Genomic DNA, 11,087 nt, shown 5'->3' with positions numbered 1-11,087 from the left:
GATGGTTTCACTGGTGTATTCTTACAAATGTTAAGGATAGGTAACCAATTGTTTAAAATCTCTTTCAAAAAAGTAGAAGCAGAGGAAATACTTCCTAACTCATTCTACGATGTTAGCATTATCCTAATATCAATACCAAATAAAAATATTACAAGAATGGAAAACTACTTACCTATATCTCTTATGAATAGATGCAAAAATCCTCAAGAAAATCTTAGCAAATCAAATCCAAAAATATATCAAAAGAATCATACGCCATGATCAAGTGGGATTTATTTCATATATATAAGGCTCGTTCAACATTCAAAAATCAATTAATATAGGGGACGGCTTTGTGGCTCAGTGGCTGGGTTGGCACTTCCAATTCGGCAGCCCGGTGTTCGCTGCTTTGGATCCCAGGTGTGGACATGGCACTGCTTGGCACGCCATGCTGTGGTAGGCATCCCACCTATAAAGTGGAGGAGGATGGGCACGGATGTCAGCTCAGGGCCAGTCTTCCTCAGCAAAAAGAAGAGGACTGGCAGCAGATGTCAGCTCATGGCTAATTCTTCCTCAAAAAAAAAAAAAAAATCAACTAATATAATCTCTCACATCATTAGGTTTAAGAAAAATCACAGATCATATCAACAGATTTTCTTTTTAAAAAAGTTTTTAACAAATTCCAATATCTATTCATGATAAAAACATTCAACAAACAAGAAAGAGAAGGGGACTTCCTCAAATTGATAGGGAACACCTACAAAAAACCCACAGCTAAGGGGCTGGCCCCGTGGCTGAGTGGTTAAGTTCTCGCGCTCCGCTGCAGGCGGCCCAGTGTTTCGTTGGTTTGAATCCTGGGTGCGGACATGGCACTGCTCATCAGACCACGCTGAGGCAGCGTCCCACATGCCACAACTAGAAGGACCCACAACGAAGAATATACAACTATGTACGGGGGGCTTTGGGGAGAAAAAGGAAAAAATAAAATCTTTAAAAAAAAAAACAAAACAAACCCATAGCTAACATTTTACTTAATGGTGAGAAACTAGATGCTTTTTCATTAAGATTCGGAGCAGGCAAGGAGGTCCCCTCTCACCACCCTTTTTTTTTAAATGTCATACTGTAATTGTTAGCTAAAGCAGTTAGACAAGAAAAGCAAATAGAAAATACACAGACTGAAAAGTAAAAATAAAACTTTCTTTGTTCACAGATGACATGAATGTCCATAAAGAAATCCTAAAGTATCAACAAAAAATCTCCTAAAGCTAACAAGTGATTATAGCAAATTTGCAATCTACAAAATTATTGGACAAAATTCAATTGCTTTCCTATGTATCGGTAATTAACAATTGGAATTTGAAAATAAGAGACAATATCATTTAAGGTTACACATAAAATGAAATAAGTATGAATACAAAAAACTATATGCATCTCTCTTTAGATCTATTTTTAGAAAAATACAAAATTCTGATGAAAGAAACAAAATAAGATCTAAATAAATGGATGGATATTCTGTACTCATGTATTGGAAAACAGTATCTGTAAGAAGTCAAATCTTCCAATTTTGATGTATAGATTCAATGCTATCTCAGTCAAAATCCCAGCATGGTACTTTGTAGATTTCTATAAACTGATTCTCAAGTTTATATGGAAAAGCAAAAGACCAGATTAGCCAATACAAAACCAAAGTAGACAAGGAAAGTCAACGGACTCACACAACTCAACTTCAAGGTTTACTATAAAGCTACAATAATCAAGACAGAATAGTATTGCTAAGAGAATGGACACATAGTTAAATGGAACAGAAAAACATCCTGGAGACACACCAAGGCAAATATAGTCAACCAACGTTTTACAAAGAAGCAAAGGCAATTTAATAGAGACAGGATACTCTTTTCGACAAATGATGCTGGAAGTATTGAACTGTTATATGCAAAAAAAGAATGTAGATATAGGTCTACACCTTTCATAATATTAACTCAAAACTATTGACCATTGACCTAAATGCAAAACAACACAGAACCTTCCAGAAGAAAACACAGGAGGATATCTTCATGACCGTGGTTTTGGTAGTGACTTTTTAGATACAAAACCAAAATCACGATCCATGAAAAAAAAAGTTATACTTTATGAAATGAAACACGTCTCCCCCACAAAATACAATGTTAAGATAATAAAAAGACAAGCAACAGACTGAAGGGAAAATTTTGCAAAAAAAAGAAGCATACTTGATGAAGGACTTACAGCCAAAATATGCAAAGAACCCTTAAAATTAAACAAGAGAAAAACAAAAAATCCAACTTAAGAATGAGAAAAAGATCTGAAAAGTCACACCATCAAAGATACATAGATGAAAAGGGAGTATATGAAGATATGCTCACCAGTATTTTTCATTAGGAAAATGCAATATTAAATATGATACCACTGCACGTCTATTAGAATTGCTAAACTCCCAATACTGACAATAACTGCTGGGAAAGATGTAAAGCAGAAAGAACTCTCATGCAGTTGCTGGCGGGAATCAAAAATGGGACAGTGATTTTGGAAGAATGGCAGTTTCTTACAAAATGAAGCAGATTCTTGGCATAGAATCTACTAATTATATTCCTAGGTACTTATCCAACTGATTTGAAACCTATGTTCAAAGAAAGACCTGCTTGCAAAATCTTATAGTAACTTTTTTCATAATCACCAAGAACTGGAGGCAATCAAAGTGATCTTCAATAGGTGAATGGAGAAACAAGTTGCATTAATCTATACAACTGAAAATTATTCTGTGATAAAAAGAAAAATATGAGCTATAAATTTACAAAAATTATATAAAGGAAGCTTAAATGCATATTGCTAAGTGAAATAAGGCAGTCAGAAAATCCTGCATGTTGTATTATTCTAATTTATGAATTCTAGAAAAGGCAAGATTATAGACTGTAAAAGGATAGTGGTTGCCAGAAGTAGCAGAGGGTGCCAGGGAGAGGACTGAATAGATAAAGGATGGGATTTTTAGGGCTATGAAGTTATTTTGTATAACGTTGTACTGGTGGATACATGACATTTTGAATTTATCAAAATTTATGGAAAATGAAAATACAAAGAATGGACCTTAATGGGTGCAAATTAAAAAACAATAATTATTTAGGAGAGCAGAGGATCCAAAGAAGGAATGTAGGAAAAAACTATCTGCTTTTGAGATGTCTAAATCAATCTCTTTATAGAGAATTGGGGGAAAATGCAGACATAAGTACCTTTGGTAATGTGTGAAGTGTATAAGATGCAGGCAAAAGAAACTGTGCATGAACACTATGCACTAGCTGATAAAGTTGTTTTCCAACAGCGCTAACAATTACGACACAGCTATACACATCTTCCATGTTACATTTTGTTTTGTTACATATCTCATTTTTTCTTCTTTTCCTCTTGCAATACATTATTTTGCCTTAAGTGAGTATATCTAAAGTAACGATGTCATTCCTTTAAGGATTTTTTCACTATATATTTTTTACTTAATATCTTAGTGTTTGCTGTAGTGCTCACAATATACAACTCATTTTACCAAAATCTACTTCTGATTTATGCTGATTTAATTACAGTAAAATGTGTAATTGTCAATTTTTAACTTTATTCCCTCTTGCCTCCCTTTTCTGTGCTATTGTTATATATAACATATTTATATATGCTACAAATGCAACAATAAATTGTTTTCCTCATTACTTTATTTCGTCTTTTCCATATAGCTTATGTCTTTTTTGTTCCACAGTTCCTCCATTATCGGCTTCTTTTGTGTTAAATAGGTATCTTATAACGTGCCACTTAAATTTTTTATTTGTTTTGTTATATATTTAGAGTTATTTCCTAAATGGCTGCACTGAAAGTTACCATTAATATCTTAATTTACAAGATTCTAGTTCATGTTAATAATAATTTAATTTCCATAGTATATAAAAACTTTCATTTTACATACTCTGTTTCACCCTTCATGTCACAAATTATATCTTTATACATTGTATTTCCATCAGAAAGACTTATTATTACTACCTTTTGTGGTTGCCTTTTGAGTCTCATAGGATAAAAAAGGGAGTTCAAAGAAAAATACATTTATACTGTCCTTTTTAAGATACTATTATCAACATACAGTTAATATACTGTTCAATTCACCCATATAAAGTGATTAATTCAAAAGTTTTTACTATAGTCACAGATATGTGCACCATTATTACAGTCAATTTTAGACCTTTTTTGTTAATTTATTATTTTTTTATTGCAGTAACATTTGTTTATAGCATTATACAAATTTCAGGTGTACATCGTAATATATTTCAAATTCTGTATAGACTACACCATGTTCACCATTCAAAGACTAATTAAAATTCATCACCACACATATGTGCCTAATCACACCTTTTGCCCTCCTCTGTCTCTTCTTCCCTTCTGGTAACCACCAATCCAATCTCTATTGCTGTGTATGTGTTTGTCATTGTTTTTATATTCTACTTAGGAGTGAGATCATATAGTATTTGACTTTCTTCCTCTGGCTTATTTCACTTAGCAAAATACCCTCAAGTTCCACCCATGCTGTCACAAATGGCTGGATTTCATCATTTCTTATGGCTGAGTAGTATTCCATTGTGTATATATACCACATCTTGTTTATCCATTTGTCCCTTGACTCAGGCTGCTTCCAAGTCTTGGCTGTTGTGAATAATGCTTGTGATGAACATAGGGGTGCATATATCTTTATGCATTTGTATTTTCAAGTTCTTTGGCTAATTACCCAGCAGTGGAATAGCTGGATCTTATGGTAAATCTACACTTAACTTTCTGTGGAAACTGCATACTATTTTCTATAGAGGCTGCACCAGTTTGCCCTCCCACCAGCAGTGTATGAGGGTTCCCTTCTCTCCACATCCTCTCCAACACTTATTGTTTCCTGTCTTGTTAATTATTGCCATTCTGATGTGAGTGAGGTGATATCTCATTGTAGTTTTGCTTTGCATTTCCCTGATAATTAATGATGTTGAACATTGTTTCATCTGCCTTTGGCATTCTGTATATCTTCTTTGGAGAAATCTCTGTTCAGATCTTTTGCCCATCTTTTAATTGGGTTGTTAGTTTTTTTGTTGTTGAGATGTGTGAGTTCTTTGTATATTTTGGATATTAACCCCTTATCTGATATGTGGTTTGCAAATATTTCTCCCAATTTTTAGATGGTCTTTTTGTTTTGTTGATGGTTTCCTTTGCTGTGCAGAAGTTTTTTGTTTGATTTTGTCCCATTTGTTTATTTTTTCTATTGTTTTCCTTGCACAGTCAGACATGGTACTGGAAATAATGCTACTAAGAGAAATGTCAAAGAGCGTACTGCCTAGTTTTCTTCTGGGAGCTTAAGGGTTTCAGATCTTACATTCAAGTCTTTAATCCATTTTGAGTTGATTTGGGGGCATTGTGGAACATATGGTCTACTTTCATTCTTTTCTCCATTGCGTGTTCTTGTCTCCCTCATCAAAACTTAGTTGTCCATATATGTGTGGACTTATTTCTGGGCTCTCAATTCTGTTCCGTTGATTTATGTGTCTGTTTTTGTGCCAGTACCATGCTGTTTTGGTTACTATGGCTTTGTTGTATATTTTGAAACAAAAGAGTGTGATATCTCCAGCTTTGTTCTTTTTTCTCAGGATTCCTTTGGCTATTTGGGGTCTTTTGTTCTTCCATATAAATTTTAGAATTCTTTGTTCTGTTTCTGTGAAAAACGTTGTTGGAACTTTGATTGGGATTGTGTTGAATCTATAGATTGCTTTAGGAAGTATGGACATTTTAACTATGCTAATTCTTCCAATCCAGTAGCATGGAATATCTCTCCATTTCTTTGTGTCTTCTTCAATTTCTTTCAACGATATTTTATAGATTTCAGTGTACAGGTCTTTTAGCTCTTTGGTTAAGTTTATTCCTAGGTATTTTATTCTTTTGGTCACAGTTGTAAGTGGGATTATATTCTTAATTTCTCTTTCTGCTACTTCGTTGTTGGTGTATAGAAATGCAACTGATTTTTGTATGTTGATTTTGTATCCTGCAACTTAACTGTATTCATTTATTATTTCTAAAAGTTTTTAGTGGATTCTTTAGGGTTTTCTATATATAAAATCATGTCATCTGCAAGTAGTGACAGTTTCACTTCTTCCTTTCCAATTTAGATCCCTTTTATTTATTTTTCTTGCCTGATTGCTCCAGCTAGGACTTCCAATTCTATGTTAAATAAGAGTGGTGAAAGTGGGCATCCTTGTCTGGTTCCTGTTCTTAGAGGGATGGATTTCAGTTTTCGTCCACTGACAATGATGTTAGCTGTGGAATGGTCATATATGGCCTTTATTATGTTGAGGTACTTTCCTTCTATACCCATTTTATTTAGAGTTTTTATCATAAACAGATGCTGTATCTTGTCAAATGTTTTCTCTGCATCTATTGAGATGATCATGTGATTTTTATTCTTGATTTTGTTAATGTGGTATATGATGTTGATTGATTTGCAGATGTTGAACCATCCCTGCATCCCTGGGATAAATCCCACTTGATCATGCTGTATAATCTTTTTCATGTATTATTTTATTCAATTTGCTAGTTTTTTGTTGAGGATTTTTGCATTGATGTTCATTAGTGATATTGGCCTGTAATTTCCTTTTTTTGTGCTGTCCCCATCTGGTTTTGTTATCAGGGTATTGTTGACTTTGTAGAATGAGTTAGGAAGCTTCCCTTCCTCTTCAGTTTTTTGGAAGAGTTTGAGAAGGACAAGTATTAATTCTTTGAATGTTTGGTAGAATTCACAAGGGAAGCCATCTGGTTAGACCATTTTTGATGCCAACCCTGATATCAGTTCACTAACATTTAACCCAGCATATATGGGATTAAAAGCAAAAGCACCCATCCCCTTTCCTTGCTTCTTTAGTTACATTCATATGTAAATATCAGTTTCTTTAAGCTTCCTTTTCCTGAGCTTCACAAGTCAAATAGAAATTACAAATTGTTAAAAGCACAGGTGGCCTGATGCTGGGCTCACACTAAAGTTTTGGCTAATTATAGATCTTTGAAGTTTATTATAGGGAAACTGATATCTAGAAAATATCAAGAAGCTGAAGTTTCCCAGACCCCAACTCCTCTGTGTCCTGGCACCAGACTACACCATCCATCACAGAGGCAGACAACCAAGAACATCTACCTGCAGATTGCCTTATCTTGCCATCCCCCTCTCTGAAAGCAGCCTCACAAGGCCAAATGGAAACTGACGGGAAGGTGCCAACCATCAAGGCCACATGCTCCTCTTCCCTACAAGCAGCCACATTCCCCCCAATCTTTAAAAACCCTTGCCTCCCATCTTTAGAGAAGATGAATTTGAGGGCTTACTCTTGTCTCCCAGCTGACGTCACCCAAAATAAACCCCTTTCTTTGCCATAAGCCTGAAAGTCTAGTTTTCATTTTGGCCCCTCTTGTGTGGTGGGTAAAAGAACCTGTGTTTGTGTCCAGTAACATTTTCATCACCTCAAAAAGAAACCATAGACTTCTAGTTTCCATTTCTGCTTGTAAGGAGTTTGGAAGTCACCATTCCATTCTAACAAGAAGTAAAAAGCTAAGCAGATTGAAAAAACAACAACTCTTCTTGGATCCACTGGAGAGAGGAGGACACAGGGCAAACTACTAATCCCAAGATTGGAGAGACAGGCATGCTAATAACAAAGAACCAGGACTTGTCTGGGCACAGATTTATGAGTAGAAACTAACCCTGAAACCAGTGCTGGGGAAGGAAAACCTGAACTGTTTCAGGGTTTTTCAAATTGCTGAAGGCTCAGTGTGGACAACTCTGAGAGTTAAAAACTCCAGGGGACCCAGTCATAGGGAGGACCTCACAATATTATGAGATTTACCCCCAAGAGCTCCACCAGGTTCCCACAGTAAATATCTCAGAAAAATCCCCTCCTGCTTCCGGCAGAAGGAAGAGAATGGGAACCATTTTGAAATATCCCAAAGCTATCTATTCTTCTTAACAAGCCTGCCCACAGGAGAAAGTCGTTAACTAAAGCCTAATCACCTGGGGTATTATCAGAGCCTATCTGAACTGGGGAAAGGAAATACCCAATCCAGCTGGCTCCAGTCTTCCATGTAGAAGGGAAATACCCAAATACAGCCCAGTGTAACCATCCTGTCTCACATAATGCAAGAGAAAAAAACTGAGAAACACTTTCAAAATTCAAAGACAGAGGCATAGACTCACAAAAAGACTGAGATCCAATCATAGAACTAGAGACTTCTCCTTCCCCAACACCTCACCACCACATTACTGAAGACCCATTTCCAGCAATTCCTTTTACTGATACCTCATGTCCAGCTATCAACAGATTGAAATCCTAAAAACAAAAACAAAAACAAAAACAACATGCTGGCATGGTCATGAGGCCACACCTGTCTCTAACTTAACACCATTAACATTAGAATTGTTTAACTCAGCCCACTATATACTCATGGGCAAAGAAGTATAGAAAATGGCCTCTGATTTAAAGCAATTTATGGACTACCTAAGGGAAATGAGCTTTAGTAAACAAACAAACAAAAAACGAATATATAATAGTTGATGTTAACAAGATAAGAGATGTTGTAAAGCAGCACGAGATTAATTACCTAATAGATGACACAAATATTAGGATTTTTAGGCACTCGGGAGGAAATGATGATAGAAAATAGGAAGAGAAAAGCTTCACAGAGGAGGGAGAATTTTTATTAGGTTGACTATCAGGGCATCTACTGTAAAGTACAGTTATGGACCTTGTAACCAGTTTTCAATATTTCTGTCTATAAATGCATGTTCTTTTTTATTTTTGTATTCTGTATCTGATTTTACTTTATAGTGAACTTCTCAATCCAATTAATCTTTTCTTCCTCACTTGTCTCTCTAATCATAACGTTGACAGTGGAAAATTTCACCCTTTTTATGTGAATTCCCTAGTAAGTGATAATTAAACACTGCAAGTGAGGGAACAGGAATTCCCAACTTAGGAGTTGACAAGGAGCTTTTAACAAACGTTGCCCAATGCATGTTTATATCTAAAGCAAGCTCTTTCATATTCACCACAATTATCAATTTGGATATGTGTCAATACTGTTTTTTTCAGCTGCTGTATTATGATGCAGGCATGTCATAATCAGCTTTGAGATGTGTTACAAATTATTTATTAGTAATAATTGATCACTAAAATCCAGTATTGTGCTTTGCTAATAATTGCCTCATTATCCCTAGTTTGAATCACTACATAGTCTCTTGAATGGAAAATAATAGAATAAAACCATAACTGTCATGGAGAGAATCATGCACAACACAGCATGTGGTCATTAGAGTCTATCATGAGAGGTGGTGTGAGTATGTATTGTGAGTATGTGGTCATGAGACTGCTATCAGTAATACACATTATGTTGGGAAATATACATAACTGACTCCTTTAAAGAATTGTTAGCAAAGGAGAGGTGAACAAAAACTGTTAAGACTAAATTTAACATGGAAGCAAAAATAAATGTGGAGCTTCAGTATAATCTTTCTAAAATGTGTTTTAAAATTGTTGTATTGAACCATTTCTTGAAAATGTAGATTTTTAAAATATCAATTTTTTAGAAAAATTTTATGTTGAAGCATCAATTGCTTATGTAAAATAGTTTTTTCTTTTTGAGGAAGATTAGCCCAGAGCTAACTGCTGCCAATCCTCCTCTTTTTGCTGAGGAAGACTTGCCCTAAGCTAACACTCATGCCCATCTTCCTCTACTTTATACTTGAGATGCCTACCACAGCATGGCGCGTCAAGCAGTGCCATGTCTGCACCCAGGATCCGAACTGGCGAACCTCAGGCCACCAAATCAGACTGTGCACATTTAACCACTGGGCTTCTGGGCTGGCCCCTAAAATAGTTTTTAAAATATCTAAATATGCCAATGATACCATGTCCAAGGTATAGCTCTCAAACAGTATTCTTATACTTAAGAATATACTTAAGAGTATATGAATATATGAGTTTTGCTTATACCAAGAGTTTGTAGGGTAAAGAAAAATTATTTCTATTAACTGAATAATCTGATAAATTCCCCCACAATAATGTTTCATCATTGTATTTGTTTAATTTATCCAGCAAGGGATTATATTTGCTTGCATTAAACTTTAGCAGAAATTTTAGAAAATGACTGCTTCATCCTTCTGAAAAATGGTTATTTTTGCTACCCTGAGTGACTGACAGATATTTAATTAATAATATCATGCCCATCTTTTATCTAGGAAGCTCAAAATACAACTTTCAAATGAAAGATTTTATGAAAGAAGACTTGAAAAGGAGTAAAACTGGAAGAAAATATCAGACAGACAGAAGTGCTCAGACATCAGATGGGAGGTTTTAATTTTTTTTGAGTATCATTGAGGAGATTGAAGGCAACATCAGTAATTATGTGTGTCTTCTTTTATTGGTTCATGAGATAGTCTAGGCCATTTCTTCAGGTATTATATTTTCAAACCTCTATACTAATCCCTGTCCTCCAAAGGAATACTGCTTTCAAACACCTGATGAATGGAGGCATCCATCGGTAGCTACATAAATGACAAGTAGATAGCTTGACAAGAGAAACACATAAAGCAGCATTATCTAAAAGCTGACCCATTCAGTATGGCTTTCCCAGCCAGTAATAATTAGATGTTACAGTTCAGGGCTGTGCAGCATTGTTCAGTTCCCAGGTGTGTTTCTCCCTGAAAACATACCAGATGGGTATCTCCAATGTATCTAAAAATCATTGTACTTATTTATCTTGGTGTAAAAGAAGTAAACACATCCCAAAACAAGGGAGGATAGATGGTATCTCAAATCCATGGAAGAAAAGTCTAGTGCTTTTCCTGCACATGTTTTATTCAATAACAAGTTTCTTATTATTATCTATTCACCAAATATTTAGACCTGGAAAGATTGCCAAAGAATATTTTGGAAGTTTTATCTCTTTCTTTCCTTTTGTAACTGTAATCTTTTTGGCCCAGTGCTTCCTCCATGAGGGACAGTCCTACACAGACACAAGCACACCACACATGCACACACACAAGCACTCATGCA

At 35.3% G+C, this 11,087-nt stretch overlaps 1 long non-coding RNA gene across 1 annotated transcript in view; it reads right to left on the bottom strand.

Moving 5' to 3' along the window:
* Positions 1-259: 259 nt before the first annotated feature.
* Positions 260-11,087, bottom strand: part of LOC139078545 (uncharacterized) — a 125,851-nt gene continuing 115,023 nt past the window's right edge. The window contains exon 3 of the long non-coding RNA XR_011531555.1: positions 260-448. This is a non-coding gene — a long non-coding RNA (uncharacterized lncRNA). The remainder of the gene's footprint in view (positions 449-11,087) is intronic.

The sequence above is a fragment of the Equus przewalskii genome, chromosome 22, assembly GCF_037783145.1.
Source record: "Equus przewalskii isolate Varuska chromosome 22, EquPr2, whole genome shotgun sequence".
NCBI lineage: Eukaryota > Metazoa > Chordata > Mammalia > Perissodactyla > Equidae > Equus > Equus przewalskii.
Note: the sequence above shows the minus strand (reverse complement) of the source record. Positions and strands in the feature narration are given on the sequence as shown.